Raw genomic sequence first — 17,681 nt, 5'->3', positions numbered from 1 at the left:
TCAGTAGAACAAAGGTCACTTCTGAAACACCTTAATTTTTTATAGAAGAAAAAAACAACCAGCAAGAACCCTCGTTGTGGTTTCTGACAACCACGTGCTTATTAACTATATGAAAGACATAATCAAACTCTCGTTTTGCTTAAACATCGTACCTCACCAGAATGGACAAAACATTTGCCTGCGAAGAAAAACATTTGAGAAGCACGTCATTTATACATCTTTTTTTATTTATGAGATAAGGATTATCAGAAGATGCGGTATTACACAGTACAATAATGTATTCACGTCTGAGCATGCAGTATTTTAAGCAGGCATGAAAGACTAAATACACTTAATATTTTAAAGATGTTATTATTTTTTAATAATAGATCCGATGATTTTTGCATCTGTATATAAATTTTGTTGTTCCAATCAATGTGTGTCCATTCTTTGAACAGAATAACATACTAAAATACAACATGCCATCATACTGTCTTAAGCATCTACTCAAAGCTACATTATGTATCAGAAAAGGAAATAATATATAAATCTTACCCTCATACTGGAATGCTAATGTGCATCCATCAAAGAGCTACACATTCATAGTAAAGGTTTCAGCCCAAATAAAGCCCCGTGCATTATTGTGTGCATATAAAAAAATGAGAAAAAAAATTAAAAACTCATTTTTTTTCTTTACCAAAATTGTTGAGGAAAACCTAAAGGCACCAAAAGAACCATTTATTGTCCAAGGAGAAAATTGCATAGATTTGTCTTTCCTCGGAATTCTATGCAGCCAACCGTAATAGCTCTTTGACAGTTCACCTGACTGCAGCAGAAATGGGAATGTGATGGTTACAGTGGATGACAGAAAGGGGCCATTTGAAGTGCTATTATGCAGTTTACATGAGAAGATTTACACAGATTTTGGCTTTATTTAGTTACGTTATGTACATCTCTTGTCGCTGCTTTTTTTTTTCCTAGTGGTGCACACCTCGCGATAATAAGAGGCACAGTCTTTTGCGGTGCTGCCATATAAAATTGCACACCTTAAGATTTAAAATTTCATTAGTGTTTCCAAAATGGCTTTGGTGAGTCACTGTGCTGCTGTACTGAAAAAGAAAATGCGTACACTCTGTTCTCTCTCGCCCATGACCACATTTTAAATGAGTGTTGTGTCACATTATGGACGTCTTATTTCATCATTTACCCAGAAATTTCAGGCAAATATAAACCAGACACTATATGTTTGTACTTAAGCGAAAGCATTAGTAGGAGAACAGATAATTTTTAATGTGCGTTTGTGGAGGAATGGGAATCCTTTACAAATGTCCAACAATTAAAATGATGTCCTGAAATCCTAACGGCTTGAAAAAACCTCTTTAAGTGCCTTACTGAAAGGACCCAGTTCTGCAAGCTCTTGTTAGGATAAATGGCCCGACTGAAGTGCATGGCTCTTCTCAGGAGAGTAAAGCTACTCACGTGAGGCAGTGCACGCAGCACTGAGCCGTGACACGGGAGAGTATCAATGAAGAGACTGAGGTGCCACTCTGGGTCCACACTGTTGCACTTCTCTGGATGTTCACAGAAAGGTGAATCTAAAGTAACAAATAAATGCATACACTACTTTTTGTATGCTTATAGTATACAGAAAACAAACAAACAAACAAACAAAAAAACCCACCTCACAATTGTAACATGCTGGTAGTTTTACACCAAAATATTATAAAGAAAAAGAACGTTTACTGCACAACCCCCCCAAAAAAAAGAAAGGGTAAAAGTGATAATGAGTTAGCTACACTGCCCTAACTTGTGCTGCATTTACTGCTGATTTGTAGATTTTAAAAAACTGAGAAAATAAGCAACTCTACCCTTGATATATTGTTTAGCGGGCCTTCTATGGTTCTATTTTCTGCATAGGGTCAAGACTGTTGACATGGGATTATTCAGCTGCTCCTCCTATGCTGTGAATCAGGACAAATTGTTGTCAGTCTGATACAGTACCATTGCTTGAAAATAGATTTAAATACGTACAATACATATACTGAAAAGAGCAAAACTTACTAATATTGAACACAGCGTTGTGTAATGACAGATATTTTTGGTTTTGCATTTTGAAGGTTGCCAACTGTAACAGGAAAACAATGTTTGATTTTTCTCCCAGTTTCTGAAAATACAATGACACTTTATGGCACATCACTCTATGAGATTGCAATATTTTACTTTTTTTTTTTATTATTTTTTAATGATCTGTTTCTGTGGGCAGACATCTTTGTGTGTATATTTTGACCATTTACAGACCTAAAATATGCAGCTATCTTCTGCAGTATCTTCTAGCGAACATGCACCTACACATAAATGTAGCCTGCTACCTACATGGTTGTTAGCTTATTTGTCAGCCTGTAGCATGATGAGATTTGAGAATATTGGGTGCAAAGTGTCTTCAGGAAGAGGGAAAGAAATCATTCACCATTAGAGATAAGTATGACAAGCTCCTTTTTACACTAGGATACACTTGTATTAAATAGAATGGCGGGGTGCCCGAGTGAGATTGCATCCGTTACCAATGATGACATGAAAATGGACACTTATTAATCACTGTTTTGAAAATAATTATCCATAGCTTTACAAATGCTACTTAAGTCTAAATTACGCAGTCTAAGTCTACATCTAAGTCAGGATGTTTTCCCTAAGTGCTCTCTAGCACACAAAATATTGCTTTCTCATTGCAGAGCTGGAAGTTATACTATTTTGTAAAGAAACTGTTAAGCATGCACAGCAAACATGGAGGTTAGGAATGGTTAGGAGGTTAATATAAACTAGGCATTGTATGTTCAGTTTAAAAATAAACAGGTCATGGCTATTAAATTACAAATACTTGATTTCCACAATCTTTCATGATATTTTTTGCTGAAGCTAATATTTCAAGTATAAAATTGTTCCCTTCAAAATAAAGAAGGGAATTTATATTGATCATAAGTAATTTTTTGCATACAAGATTTTTCACTGAGAGAATGCAAACCAAAGGTTACTGAATGAAAAAAAAAAATGCAGATTTTTGGCAATTAAAATACTTTTAATGTTTTTCAAGTTTTGCTTTAGCACAGTCTACTGCAGAGGCTAAGCATCTCTAGAGTTTGAAATCAAATCATGGTAGTTCATATGAAAAACTTTCATTAACTTCTTTGACACGCTAATGTATATGCAGAAAGAATCTTAAAAAAATTGCTTTTAGAATGTATTAATTTTACAATTCTTTATATATATGTATTTGTATAGTGTATTACTGTACCATCATAACAGAAATATACTAAGGACTAATTTTGGAAAAATTTATTATCCTGTTAAGTGCTTTTTATGACCAATTTCTATTTAATTTCAAAGTTAAGTTTCAAATAAGCAGCTCCAGTGATGTGATAACAATTTAGTATTTAGAAAGAAGTGACCATGATACATCACGTAACAATAAATCTGTATTCAGAGAGCACATGCGCCTGGATGCATGGGAATGGCTGCAGTGTTTTAAAGCTTTTTTCAAAAGTGACTGCATGGATTCAACCCCAAGTAACTCGACTTCTTGTCCAGCACCTTAAATAACGTGATATCTAAATTTTTCTTTATAAAGTTATCTAAACTCTAATCAGCTACAATAATTCTTTAAGAGCACGCAGAGTGTAATGCCTGACTGCCGCCATACAATGAAGCAGCAGCCTTAGCACAGTGCTGTTCTCTTACAGCTGCATCCAAAAATACGTCAGTTTTAGAAAGAAAAAAGGTCCATTTTAAGAAGTTCAAAAACAAACATAGGAAAAATGTCTGTTGTTGAAACATTATTTGTATATGCATCTATTGGAGATGTATAAGGTTCTCATTTAAGTAAGATTGTGAAGGAAACGGATGTTTTATTATTAATGGAAAAATGAATATAACAACAATTGTTTGTTCAGAGTTGCTATAAATAATGTTTACCAGAAGCTTCAGTAAATGTTTTGACAATGATTTATAAGTATGTCAAATAAAATAAAAATATTATATTTTTTTCCATTCTAGAAGACAGATAAATATTTTATAATCATAGTTCCAAGTAATGTATTGATCTATTCTGAAAATCTGATCGTTTTCCAGATATATTTTCATTTAATAAAATGTCTCCTCTACAAAGGATCTTACAAATTAAAGCAGGTCCTTTATTCTTTGTTGCTGATGGTAGAACAGGTTATTCTTTTTATTTTTCTGGGACTGATATGATAACTTTAGCAAATCTTGAATGTTTACAATATATGTTATTAAGGATTAAGCCTTAAATTTATTTGTATGTGTAAAGAACTTAGTATTGCACAGGTCAAGTGGTTTCAGAATGAAAAATAAAGCTATATATTTAAAGAGGCGTTAGTATCTGCTTTTAGAGTCCTCTTTTTATTTTAAAGTGCAAATATGGTTATAAATCACATTAACCAATGCATACAAATGATCTGAATTACAAAGCAGACTGGAATACCTGCACCTGCTGTTTAACCTGCGGAGATGACTCACATAATTGAATTGGAATACGGATCCTAAGCTTACAGATAAACTTTCCCTAACTTGTTTTAAAGATAACTGTTTCATGGAATAATGAAGAATGTGCCTGAGGTATCAGCAGGGTCAGCTCTTATAAAAGGCAGTTCTTCCACTAATGCACCTCCTAAATTTTTCACCTGATTTATGCAGGGCATCCTTCCCCTAAAGGATATGCCACCTCCACATGCCTATAGCAAATTTCTGCCTTTTATTTCAGAGAGAGAAAAAGCTTCTCTGCATAAATACAGTTAGCAGCATAATTAGGAAAAGTACCTGCTTTTAAAAGGCTACAAAAAAACTTATTTAAGGAGCTGCTTTTCTTTTCAAATGGTTTCTGCCCATATGTAGTCAGCAGACCATGTCTTTGTAAAGGCACTGATAAACATACTGACTCTGTAAGTGACTTTTCCTCACTCCTCCATCGGGGTGCAGTTGCCAGGTATGGCAGCACCAGGTATGGGATGCAGTGACAGCGTGGACACTGATGGCCACATCGGCTGTAAAAGCAGCTCCAGAGCCAGAAGGATGCCACCAGGAGGTTGTCTCCTTCTCAGAAAGCACACTGCCAGCAGTGTGTGCTGCGGCTGCTGCTCTCTGGACCAAAGCAAAGCACCTGTGGGGATGCTTGCAGGCACTGCAGTGCCCTTCTGCTACATCACCAGCAAACACCCAGTGACTGCATTGGCAGACCCCGAGGGCAACCTGTGACCTCAACCTCATTTTACATATATGTTTTGCATGCAAAAGACAAAAATGAGTACATAAGTAAAAGCAAATGCTAGTAAACAATCCACAAAAAGCCACAGTTCTGCAAAACAGGTGACATTACTCCCCAGGAAACTGCACACCCAAATTCTATCTCCATTCAGTCCCTGATAGTATTTGGGAACATGTTCATTTTATACTTTCTGATACATGGTTTGTGACAGTTTTTCCACCAAAAGCATACACAAATCCAGAAGTTTTGTTGCCAGCTGCTGCATGTAGTGCAACTACTTATATTCTCAAACTGGTTCTTTTCCCCTGAAATGCAGGTCCAGCTTGGAAGGAAAAATAATAGTTATCGCTTGGCTATTTGGCAAATAAATGTCATATAAGTTTTGAAGGACTTCTCAAATATAAAAGGATTACATAGCATGCATTTAACCTGCCTTCAGCACTGAAGATCAGCCTCTGCCCACTTCTGGCTGTTACCTTACTTCTCTTGCCTCCCAGAGTGCAGCAAAAGCAAATTTGTGCTGCTAACATTCTGCAGACTGCTCAACATGGCTAACTGCCCCCAGTTGTCATTATCACAGGTGCATCTCTGCTTCATTTGGAAAATATTTAAAATCTTAGTGGCTTGTGATTATCTCACTTCGAACACTGCACTGCAGCTCACAGTACAGCAAACAAACTGAAGACGCCTTAGGCAGCATTATTACTGGCACTGCCTGAGAATGGCTCCCATGCTCATCCTTGGCACCAAGGCTGCCTCCAGCCTTCAGCCGGTAGTCACCTCTGGCCACTATCCTGCAGGTCCTGCTGTGCTCAGCCTAGGGGCAGTCAGCTGCAGGGCACTGGAGGGCTGAGAATGGGGAAATTTTATTGGGACAACTGAAAGGAAAAGTATTTTCTTTATGGTGGGTGGGGGGAGTGAAAGGATTGTTATCAGGATTCATTAGAAGATATGATATGAAACGTGCCTTGAAACCCAAATTCTCCCATATTAGGTGCGAACATGCTGGTGGTATAAATGCATGCAACCAAAGCAATTAGATAGCAGGGATGAAAATTCACTCCGGGTTGTGCTTCTGTAACAAACCCTGCATGAACTTTTCATAAGGAAGAAAATTAGGAGAATGCATAGCATCTTGCCTGTGATGCTGCTGAGGCATAAACACTTGAAATCCATATGTAGATGTGTCTTCATGTGCATGTGCTTGTGTGTTTTTGTGTGTGTGTGTGTGTGTAAAAGAGAGAGAGCAGGGTTAAGATCTTGTTCGTGATTTGTAAGAGACAGAAACAAGTGTATTTACTTGAAAGTCTGCAGAGGACACTAGTGGAAACAAGATTAGGACTGTAATACTATTCCTCGTCTGAAATCTCCTCTTCAAATGGTCACTTAGGTGAAAAATATGTGACATTGTTATGACAGCTTTTTATGTGCTAATTTGATAAAAGAACTATGGTATAAATAAAATGGTACACACCGTAAAAGGTTCACATCTGGACTGAGTCCTTTTAGCAGTAACTTGAGACTCTTCAAGACTGTATAGTTTAAAATCATTTGTAGAGAGGAAGTGTTGTTTGTTGTTGTTTTCTTGTTTGTTTTTGTTTTTTGACAAGATTTTTTTTTATTTTTACAGGGCAGTCCCAACATAGGCCCACCCTATTATTTCAAGCCTGAAATGCCATACTCCTCTGGAGTCTTCTATGATTTAGTCACATTCTGCAATGAAAAAACAGATCAATTCTGATGTCAAAAAATCATTTTCTGCCCATATGCTTTAATGTTGACTTCTGTTACTCAGAGACAAAACAAAAAGTCTCTGGTGACTGGAAAAAAAGGTAGTGATGCACCCATTTTTAAGATGGGTGGAAAGGATGATCTGTGAGCTTCATCTCTGTGCTAGGGAAAATCATGGAACATATCCTCCTAAGAGCTGTACTAAGGCACATGGAAGACAGAGATGAATGGCTTCACCAAGATCAAATCCTGCCTGACCAAACTTGTGGCCTTCTATTATGGCATAATTGTGTCTATGGATAAGAAAAGAGCAATAGATGTAATCTATTGGGATTTTAGAAAGGCTTTGAACACAGTACCCCTTAGCATTCTCTTTTCCAAATTGGAAAGATATGAATCCAATGGGTGGACTGTTTGATAGACCAGGAACTGCAAGATCATATTCAGAGAGTGGTGGTCAGTGGCTCAGTGTCCAGATGGAGAACAGTGATGAATGGTGTCCCTAATAAGTCAGTACTGGGATGGGTGATCTTTAACATCTTCATCAATGACATCTACAGTGGGACTGAGTGTACCCTCAACACGTCTGTGGATGACACCAAGCTATGTGGTGCAGTCAACATACCAGAGGGATGAGAACCCTGCTAGAGAGACCTAGACAGGCTCCAGCAGTGGGCCCAGGTGAACCTCATGAGGCTGAATAAATCCCAGTGCAAGGTCTTGCACCTGGGTCATGGAAACCCCCACTATCAGCACAAGCTGGGGGATGTAAGGACAGAGCACCACCCTGCCAAAAAGGACCTGGGGGTACTGGTGGATGGCAAGCTGGATATCATAAGTCAGCAATGTGCCCTCACAGCCTAGAAAGCCAACCATGTCCTGGGCTGCCTCCAAAGAATCATGGTCATCAGGTCAAGGGAGGTGATCCTGCCCCTCTGCTCTGCACTGGTGAGGCCTCACCTGGAGTACTGTATCCAGATCTGGAATCCTCAGTATAGGAGAGACATGGACTTGTTGCTGTGCATCCAGAGGATGGCCACAGCAATTAAGATCCCTTCCAACTGAAAAGATTCTATGATTCTGTGGAAGGGACAAAGCATTTTTTAAAATGCCTTGGGACTCCATGCGCTGCTATGATGCATTTTTTGAATGCTGAATATGGTGCAGTTTCCTAAAGGAACTTATTTTCATAGATCAGTGCTCTACCCCTTGGGGATGCAGCTGCAACCCTAAACCCCAAATGAAAGTATCCTACATTTCTGATTATTTCCAAAAGCCTTGCAAAACAGAGAGTTCATTTGTGATTTTACAGTCAATTCTACAACAATCTAGACATTCTAAACTGCATAGCATTTTAAAAATATATTAAAGCTATTAATAAATTCAAGCTTACTCATAGGTTCAGTCATATTGCCTTAATTTTTCTTTTCAAATAACAGAGCATATGAGTCCTGTTCAATGAAAGCTTTGCACAATATTCTTTAAAATATATCAGTGCTTCAAAAAGAAGGTTTAAAAAATGAAAGATTTTGCCTATTTTGTTCAAATGAATGTGCCTTAAGTTATGCCTCTCAGTTGTCCCAATTTATTCTAATATGAAAAAAAATCTAATCTCTGCTTGTAAAGCAGATTATGCATGTATTAAATTCTTTAAAATTAGAATATACTTAATGCCACATTAGTTCCAGGCATGCAAGGCAGGAAAAAGAATTATACACCTAAACAACAAGAATGGTTTTTAAGCTTAAATTTCTACTTTGCTCCAATTCTCATTTGATAAAATGAAATGATGTACATCTACCATTTAATGGAATGCAATAATGAATTCATTTTTTTCTTAGCAAATCATAAAATAAAAGAATTAAACAGACAATACTCCTAACTGAGGAAAAGCAAAACCAGTGCCTTGTTTAGTCATCTATAAACTTGATACAACTGGCTTTTTCCTGTTCTCTCTTCCATCATCTTCTCTCACCTCCACTCAGTATGTTAAACTTCATTTTGTCCTTCTAGAAGTGTATTAAAACAAGCTGTTTGTTTGTGGTCTCAGCAAAAGGCTACTGACTCCCCTATGTCTAAGAAGAGGTCAGAGCTCACTTGGATTATGGCCTAAAACACAGAGGATGACAGAACCCTTGGTCCACAAAGTCACATCTACAAATAACTTCTGGCAGCTTGCCAACAGAGTGTTCTGAGGTTTATGGTCTTGTTTTTCTGATGTGCCATTAGAGGACTAGTGCCTTCACCTTACAGAAGCTGTTGAACACTCCACAGATTCATCCTCAGGACTAAGAATAAAGATATTTTTCCCCCCCTTCTGCTATTATGGCTACCGAAGGGGGGCAACAGTTTGCACATAGTGCAGATAAGTGACTCTAGTGAGGATTCATACAGGAACTCTTAAATCATAATGTGAAAAATAAAGAAGGTATATGGAAAGGAACTGATATGATTTTGAAAGAATGGATATCCATTAGCATAACATCTCTTGAAGGCCATAGAAGAGATGACAGCAGAAACTCAACTGACTGCATAAAGATAGAAGTAGGAGGAAGCAGAGCACCATCCAGAAGAAAAGAGATCACTCAGTTGTGCAACACAGGCACTCCACCTGCATTGCCCATCTAATATATGCAGCTGTGCTTGGATGAAATGGTGCAGGTTGAGAAAATGTCAAAGGATTAAACAATTTCAGTTCACATAAATGTTTAAACGAATTTACTACAGAGTGCACTGAGGTTTGCACTTTGCCTGGAGATGCAGTGAAAGGGGATGGCATCTGCTTTTCTACTTCACCACGAAGAATTCTTGATTTCAGAAAGAAAGATTTGGCTTCAGACAAGGAGAACAGCCTTCCCTTCAGGCACATCTCCTCTGACCTCATCAAAGGCAGGACAGATCTACTGGCCAAGATCTGTTTTATGGAATGTCACTAGGAAAGTCCTTCCAAGTGCCCTCGTTGGAATGGTGAATTGAGGACCTTTCTTTCTAACCAAAGCTGTGGCAGCATTTAAAAGGACAAACCAGATGATAAGATGTAGTAAACAAACATCTCAACATGAAGGAAAAGAGAAAGCTTTCTAGAGTGTTTGTTGTGTTATTCCTTATTTTAAATTCTGTTTATGCCATTAAGATTTGTATATATTCTTTTTAATGAATACTGCACAGCTGAGAGGCAGTGAAAGATGTGGAACATGAAACTTGTTAATATGAGTTCATTAAATTAAACCAGACCTGATATGCCACAAAATCCTACATTCTTGTGATTCATAGGCAGGGTGTCATACAATTTCTACTAGACCCCACAAACTATTGGGTTCTTTCTATCTATTTAGCTGGGGTGCCCAGGAAGCGTTAATTGTCAAGATATTTGAGCACCTCACGACCTGTTAATGTATTTAATTGCACAGTATCTTGCTCATCAGATTTTTCCTTTGGCTGCCCCAGCCTTCAGAGCCTTTGGCAGATTTCAGAGTGGTCCTTTGTCAGGTTGGCTTTTCCTGCCATTACAGCAGGAGATCTGCATCTATTCTTGATCTGTATCTCCCTGCAGCACCTGGTGCAATGCAAGACCATATGTGCAAGCTTCTCCACAAAAATCAGTTTTCTCAGCTCTGTGATGAACTTCAAAATGAGAAAAACATAGACTATGACTGTTTATGTTTACATACTGATTTCTTTGCCATAGTTTTAATCTGTAAAATCCCACAAGACTCAGTCCTCAAGTCATATTCTTCAAAAATGGCTGGGAGAGAAAGCCAGGTCTAAGCTGCCAGAGATGTTCAGAGGGATGTCCTATGCCATAAACATCTCCAGATACCTCAGGGCCTTATCCATGTTCCACCTGAACAATAGGCTAAATCTAAACTTTGATATAAAGAAGAGCTAATGGAAAGAAGCAAAGCATGTATTTTAATAACTTGCTTCCTTAGATTTCCTTTGATGTAAGAAGTTTGTCTCCTGGTTAAGTTAGTTAGGGTTCCTTCAGGTATTTCTGAAGGCTAAGAATAGCAACAGAACAGCAACATCCAGTTCTAAGTACCCAGCCAACTTTTGCTTTCTTTCTTAAAATTCAAGTCTGTGTTTTCCCTCATTACATCTATGAATGAAAATAGCATGGAAAAGCTCCATCTAGATGTTTGTAAACTACCATGTTTTCTCATAACCATGTAGTAAGGTTTCTGCTCTGCTACCCAGAGTCCTCCTCCCATGATTATCATTTCTCATTATATCCACCTTCTGCAACAACAACAAATTAGTGCAAAAGAGTCATATGATTGCCAATAAAGCCTAGACAAAAGCTAAGCTGTGAGGACAGAAATAAGAATGGTCAAAAATCTCACCTTATTCAGAAATATTCTTTGAAAATTTCTTCCCAAACCATTTGTCACACACAAGATGTCCAGCCACACTCCCCTCTTATAAGACATATAAAACAATAAAACTGTACACTAGTAGCATAAACTTTCTAAATCAAATTTTTCCAAGATGTGGAATAGTGAATCCTGTCCCAAAATAGTTTCTGTATGTTCAGTCATGTGTCACGATTCTAAATGATACACAATTCACAATAATAGTTTCGTTCATTTGGCTTATGAAAACTGTGTTTTGAAATTAACCAGTCACCTGAAATAGACACAAAACCCTGACTTCCTATTTCATTTTATAAAATAAAGCATCTGTACTGTGCCCTATCCATCCTGCAGAAAGTGAAGGTGAGACTCACCTTTCTCTTGTTTTTAAGAAACCCTTTCAGAAAGATACACATCAGAAATACTATGCTGTGCAAGCTGAGTGTTTCATCTCTGTACTGTTGCCAGAGGCCAGCTCTGCCTTTGGACTTCTGTGCCCTGTGTGCCACACCCTATGTGTGTTTTCAATATTTAATGTGGTTAAAGAAAAAAAAAAAAAAACAACAAGAAACAACACCTGTATATAGCTGTAAATGCCCTTCCAACACAAATTCTGGAATGGCACTGCACTGGGGAATCTACCTTTCTGCTGAGTCAACAGCCATGGTAATATCCCGGAACAAGCCTGCAATTTAATTCTAGTTATTTTTTAAATCTCATTATTTCACAGATTTATATAATATCAGTGAATTATAAACATGAAGGGAAAAATAAAATAGCAAAAGCGTAACAGCTGTGGACAATAAAAGCAGTTGTTTTCTTGATTGAGAAACAACAGAGCAACAGTGTTTTTTTATAAAATCGACGTGGAAATGTTTGAATGCTATTCTAGAGCATAGCCACTATTTTGAGAAGAGAAAATCTTTGTAGAGTATCTTTGCTAAGGTCAAAATCAGCAAGCACATACACATTAACCTGATGCATGTCAACAGTCTTGTTGAGCTCAATAGGTCTATTCAAATGCACACAGTTACTCACCTCAGATGTGTTTGCAAACCAAAACCATTTGTAGTGATAGTAGGTAAGATTCTTAAGATAGTCTGGGTGATTTAAGGCTGCACTGTGAGGTTTCAAAGCAGCCAGAGCCACTGAAAACCTCTGAATAAAAAATGCTCAGATGATTGTCAAAATACGCAGTGGTACACTGCAGACTTTCACCCCAAAACCCCAGTGTTCAGGATAGGAAACAAACATCCACAAGACTCCCTGCTTCCCACCGTTGATGCAAACTCCCATTCTCACACCTCTCAAAGGCAGTCCAGCATATTATGAGTTAACCAGGAAAAACTGACCTTAGTGCTACATGCTTTGAGCAGTTCCTTTGCTTTGGCAATTTGGAGGTTGTTTGGCACAGACACACTAGCAAAAATAAAGGATTTTTTTGGAGCAACTGTTCTGTAAACGTGCACAAAACTGACACTTGAAAAAAGTACCTTTTTTGGAGATTGCTAGTAACTTATGCTAACTGTTCAAAGAAGAATCTTTATTTCTTTTGCTGTAGTTCTTCCTTTGACTTCTGGTATTGTCAGTGCTTCTTGTCATAAAATAACTACCTGATTCATTATATTTTAATTCTCGTTGCAATAAATGAATATAAAGTGAATAAGATAACCCAGTTCCGAACTCAAGTCTTGTCATATGTATGACACACAGTTATGCTACTTCTCATAAGAAATTGAATGAATCTCTACTTTTATTTTTGATATTTTAATTCTGTCCATACATCCGTTAAAGCAAATTTCTTGAACTGAACCTATCATCATGTTAGAGAGTAAGTCAGATGAAGTATTGAGATGGTGGGTTGTTCTTAAGCAAGAACAGTTAAACTTGAATATTTTGTAAACCAGCCACAAACACAAATGTGGATACTAATTATTGTCATCTGTGTAAAGGTTAGACTCTATTCTTGATGGAAGAAGTGGTGCAAGATGTGTTTTACTACCTACATTGGAAAGCATTTTCCTGGTAACTTGTCAGGAAAATACAATACAAAAAAAATTTGCAGAGGCCTTATATTCTTAGAAAAAGCATTCCTATACATACATATATTTACGCACATGTACACACACATTTTTCTTTAGTCTGTTAAGAGACTAGAGGCTAGATAATTCTGTAGACCACTGCATAATTAGCTGATTTAGAATATATTGTGATGTTTTAGTAAGTTGTGATCTTATTTGCATCTACCTCTATACTACTTCTCTTTACTGAAGCATGCCCATGATAAAGAGAATAATTAGTAACATTTAAAAACATATATGTATGTATAATCTATATGACAAATCTTACATTTTCCTCCTCACAATCTCTTGATCTAAGTAGAATTTCATAATATTTCACTCAGGACAAATTCAGTTCTAATGCATTTATATAGCATTAGGCTGTTAAATGTTTGTATGGCTCTGGACATTTTTAAGCACACACATGCACTACTAGTGAGCTCTCATTCATAGGTTTTCTCTGGTCACAACAAGCCTGCTTACACAATGGTCATTGCTGTAGTATCTCTGATACTACACCCTCCATGAGTTAAAATGATGACAGCACTCCATATCTCATCACCTCTCCTGCAACAAGGTCCTTATTAGATATGCAGCATGAATTAACTATTTTAGTACACTGTATTAATTTCAGTAGTTACTACATTTAAAATAAATGTAGATGGAAAGAGAAACAGAAAAAGAGGCTGATTGCTGTTATGTTAGAATCATGAGTGCTACTTGACAAAATAGGGAGGAGAAGATAAGTAATGAGTAACGAACAACAGGAAACCTGTCGTTAATCTTCCGGTACTAATAGCTAGCCTATTCCTTGCACCTACACATCTTAAAAAGCACCTCAAGTATAATTCCCCTTATTTCCTCTATGAATAAACCTCTGTGAAGAGAAGGAAAGGTCTTTTCCCAGAATGAGCAATTTAATTCCCTCCCCATTTTCCAAGGCTAAGTCACTATGTCAGCGGTGAGATTTCTACTGTAGACAGAAGAATATTAACATGACCCTTTGTTTCCACACATGCACAGCAGTTTTCCTTAAACTATGCTTTTTTTTTTTTTAAGTACTTTTTCTCTTCCTTTCTCCAATTTCCTTTTGCTTCTAAACTAATAAGAAAGGAGCGCAACTAAAACAGTGTTTTATGCAAGTTCTGCTATATCTGATTATATCAGGGCAAGAATGTTTTGCTGGATTAAGTCTGCTAGCAACACCAGCATATATTCCCAGAATGGTCCATTACAGCAAGCATAATCAAACTGAAGTTTCCACATGCCATAGAAAATTGCATCTAGAAAAGGAAGATTACAGGGCAGAAGTGGATTTTCCTCACATTCAGCAGTTCCTGTCCCACATATTAGATCCTTTCCTCCATAGCAGCAGCAGCAGCTGCAAAAGTAAGCCCAGCTGTCCAGGCTTAGAGAAATAGACTGCAGGTGCGTCGTTAGGCCCATTTGCCTACTCTCAAAGCTTGTTTTACCAGAAACCATTGTGCAGGCCCTGGTTCATAATAGTAGATTGTTTCTTTTATATTTCTGACAGTTTTTTTGCATGCATCTTCCTAGGAAAGATGTGTCACCCTACCCAGCTCCCAGGAGTGGTCCATTGCCTGGTCTGTATTTGGGCCATGCTCAGGAGCATAATGTGGCTTCTTTCTGTTTAACATATGTGTGTTTCAATCACATGGAAACAAGGATTCAGGAGAAGACAACAGTGTGGCCTGGTGCGTGCCTGTGTCTTACTCTAACATGGATTTGGATACAGGATTTGGGCTTGGGTTATGGAAGCTGCCTTGTAGATTAAAGACATGACTATTGAACGTAAGGAGTCTTAATTGTGCATAACAGTTCCTTCAAACATTTCTTAGTCTGGACTAGAGATAAGCCCCATGCTCCAGCCACATGTTGCCCTTTAATTCTTCTTACTCTACAGCTGTTCCCACCTGATTCCACTTCCTTGAGGTCTTGTGTTAGGGTCACAAACAGCAGCAAAAACTGTGAGATGAAGGTTAGGCACTGTAGGCTATAAATAGTTGGGCAAATTTTGAGGATCATTGACTGTTGCTGTATAAATCTGTTTTTGCAGGTTTTAGCAGTTTTAAGTCCTCTTGATAAATCCTTCAAGAACTGCCACTAAAGATTTCTTAAAATAAGCAGGACCGAGACTGATATCCTCTTGTGTGTCTTTAAGGACAAAGTTTGAGGTTGCCCTTTTCTGTAGGCTTTGTTATTAGTGATAGTGTGCCTGACTAAAGGCCGGAGAAGGAACAAAAAAGAGTAAATTCCTCCAGTTTTTCACTACTTAGATTGATTTCTCACAGCCCAACTATTTCATTTCAGCAGAATCAGTTCAGTTTTAATAAGAACATGGCTTTTTATATAATAGTGTTTGTGGGTTTTTTTGTTGTTTTTTTTTTCTTTAGAAGAGTTGAATAATAAATTCCTTCTTTAGAACAACAGTGTGGAATATTTTACTACTTTACACAACTGAGAGCTATCTCTCTATATAACAGTGTTCTGTTTGTATATATAGGTGCGCATGCATGTACATAAATTAGAAAGCTGTATCTGTATAACAGCTTTATGTGAACTTGGATTAGTATATTTAAAACTTTTACATATAAATAGTATGTAATCTTTACTATATTAAACATTTAGTATCTTTTAAAAAACAGCTAATGCTAAAATGTATATTAAGGTTGCTCTGAAAGTAATGCCTCCTGTTTATTTCCATGGATACTATTTTGGAAAGAGACTGTAGTGATAATATATACTCATGCATTTTACCAAAGCGCAGCCTAAATGCTGCATTCTACTGCCTCAAGCCTTACTGTGGACAGTAGAAAATGCTGCAGTTTAGCCTATAGGTGAGTGAAGAGAGAGCAGGGATATTCAGTGTGAATGAGTAGGGCCAAAGTTAATTACGTGTCTTGTTTGATCTGAAGATCCCATTGAGATTTCTTCTTTTACTTCTTGCAAGTCAAAACTGATTATGTTCTGCATTGCGGTTCAATGAGGACTCAAACAACAGCAAAGCTCGCAGTCAGGTAGCCAACACTGTATTAAGCAGCCAGCTGCTTTAGGCTCCCTGTGTTTTCAGGGTTTACCAGCTTTTCCATGAATAAACTCCATTACTGCTTTCTTCATTTTATGTCCCCTAGCCCCCGATAAAATTACTCAAGCAATATTTCTGATTGTGTTTTGCTGTATTTCCATATCTTGCAGTTTCTTCATCAAGGAGTAGATGACATTGTTTCCTCTCTCTTCACTCATAATCAGCTCCAAATTCTGTTTTCTTAAACCTCTCTCCCCTTCATGCCTATCTTTGAGGGCTTTTTAATCCAACCTCCCATATTGGCTCATCAAGGTCCACACCTTGATTTGTAATCAATAAAAATTTGGAGAATAGTCTTAGGCATTAAGCAGTGGCTCTAGAAAGTGGTAATTTCCCAAGAGGTAAGAGTATCCTTGTGCCAAGAAGAGGTAACTTTCACCTGAAGTGCCAAGGAGAGTGAAGTATTCCATTAGAGGTGATCCATCTCTCAGTTTTTGTCTGTTTCTCTTGATTTTGTTCCAAAATATGGTCATGAGAATGACTAAGGAAAAAAAGAAAGCACTTCTCAGCACTTCTGCTGCTCCTCTCTGAGCATACTTGAATTGAAATACTGCACTATCAAGCCTCACTTTTTTCCTGTAATGTTAGCATGTGTGCACTATGCTGTGTACTCTGCTTAACAGATAAACAAAGATAAAAAAAGTGTTTTGTTAACTTGCCTGAGACCATATGGCAGTTCTATAGCAACGCTAAGAATTAAAAACTAGACCGAATTTTTTCAAACAGTAAAATTTTCTTACAGGAAAAGAAGGACTTTATCAGTGCTCCTGGGGAAAGTGGAAAATTGTGAGCTCTGTAAGTGCTTCCTTTTTGAAAGACATTTCCTGAAATATACTAGACTTTTAAAAATTACTTTTTCCAGAACTAGAAATGAATAGCCAGGTGTGGAAATGTATGGATATACAGTTCAATTGAATGTTGATGAAATTCAGAATTCAGCAACATCTCTGATTCTCAGTCAAATACTGAAGATATAATAATCTGAATATGTTGATTTCTGCATGGAAATTGTTTCCTGCTATTATTTTGATTTGTTTAGTTGTTTCCCCCAGGGCACAGCTCAAAGCTACAGAAATCATATTGTCTTTTTACCCAAAAAGAGGATGCTGGTGTGTGTTTCCATCGAATATGTTTGGCCACCTAGATGGTGAATGAAGTTCACCCTGTCCTAGTCCACT

The 17,681-nt window shown here is 37.4% G+C and overlaps 1 long non-coding RNA gene across 1 annotated transcript in view; it reads right to left on the bottom strand.

Annotated features, from left to right (window-relative positions):
- Positions 1 to 206: 206 nt before the first annotated feature.
- LOC146761759 (uncharacterized) overlaps positions 207 to 17,681 on the bottom strand; it is a 130,408-nt gene continuing 112,933 nt past the window's right edge. The window contains exon 3 of the long non-coding RNA XR_014942520.1: positions 207 to 1,574. This is a non-coding gene — a long non-coding RNA (uncharacterized LOC146761759). The remainder of the gene's footprint in view (positions 1,575 to 17,681) is intronic.

The sequence above is a fragment of the Coturnix japonica genome, chromosome 2, assembly GCF_054131305.1.
Source record: "Coturnix japonica strain WE chromosome 2, WE-NBRP24, whole genome shotgun sequence".
Lineage (NCBI taxonomy): Eukaryota > Metazoa > Chordata > Aves > Galliformes > Phasianidae > Coturnix > Coturnix japonica.
The sequence above is the reverse complement of the archived record's forward strand: the minus strand, read 5'-3'. Positions and strand labels throughout refer to the sequence as shown.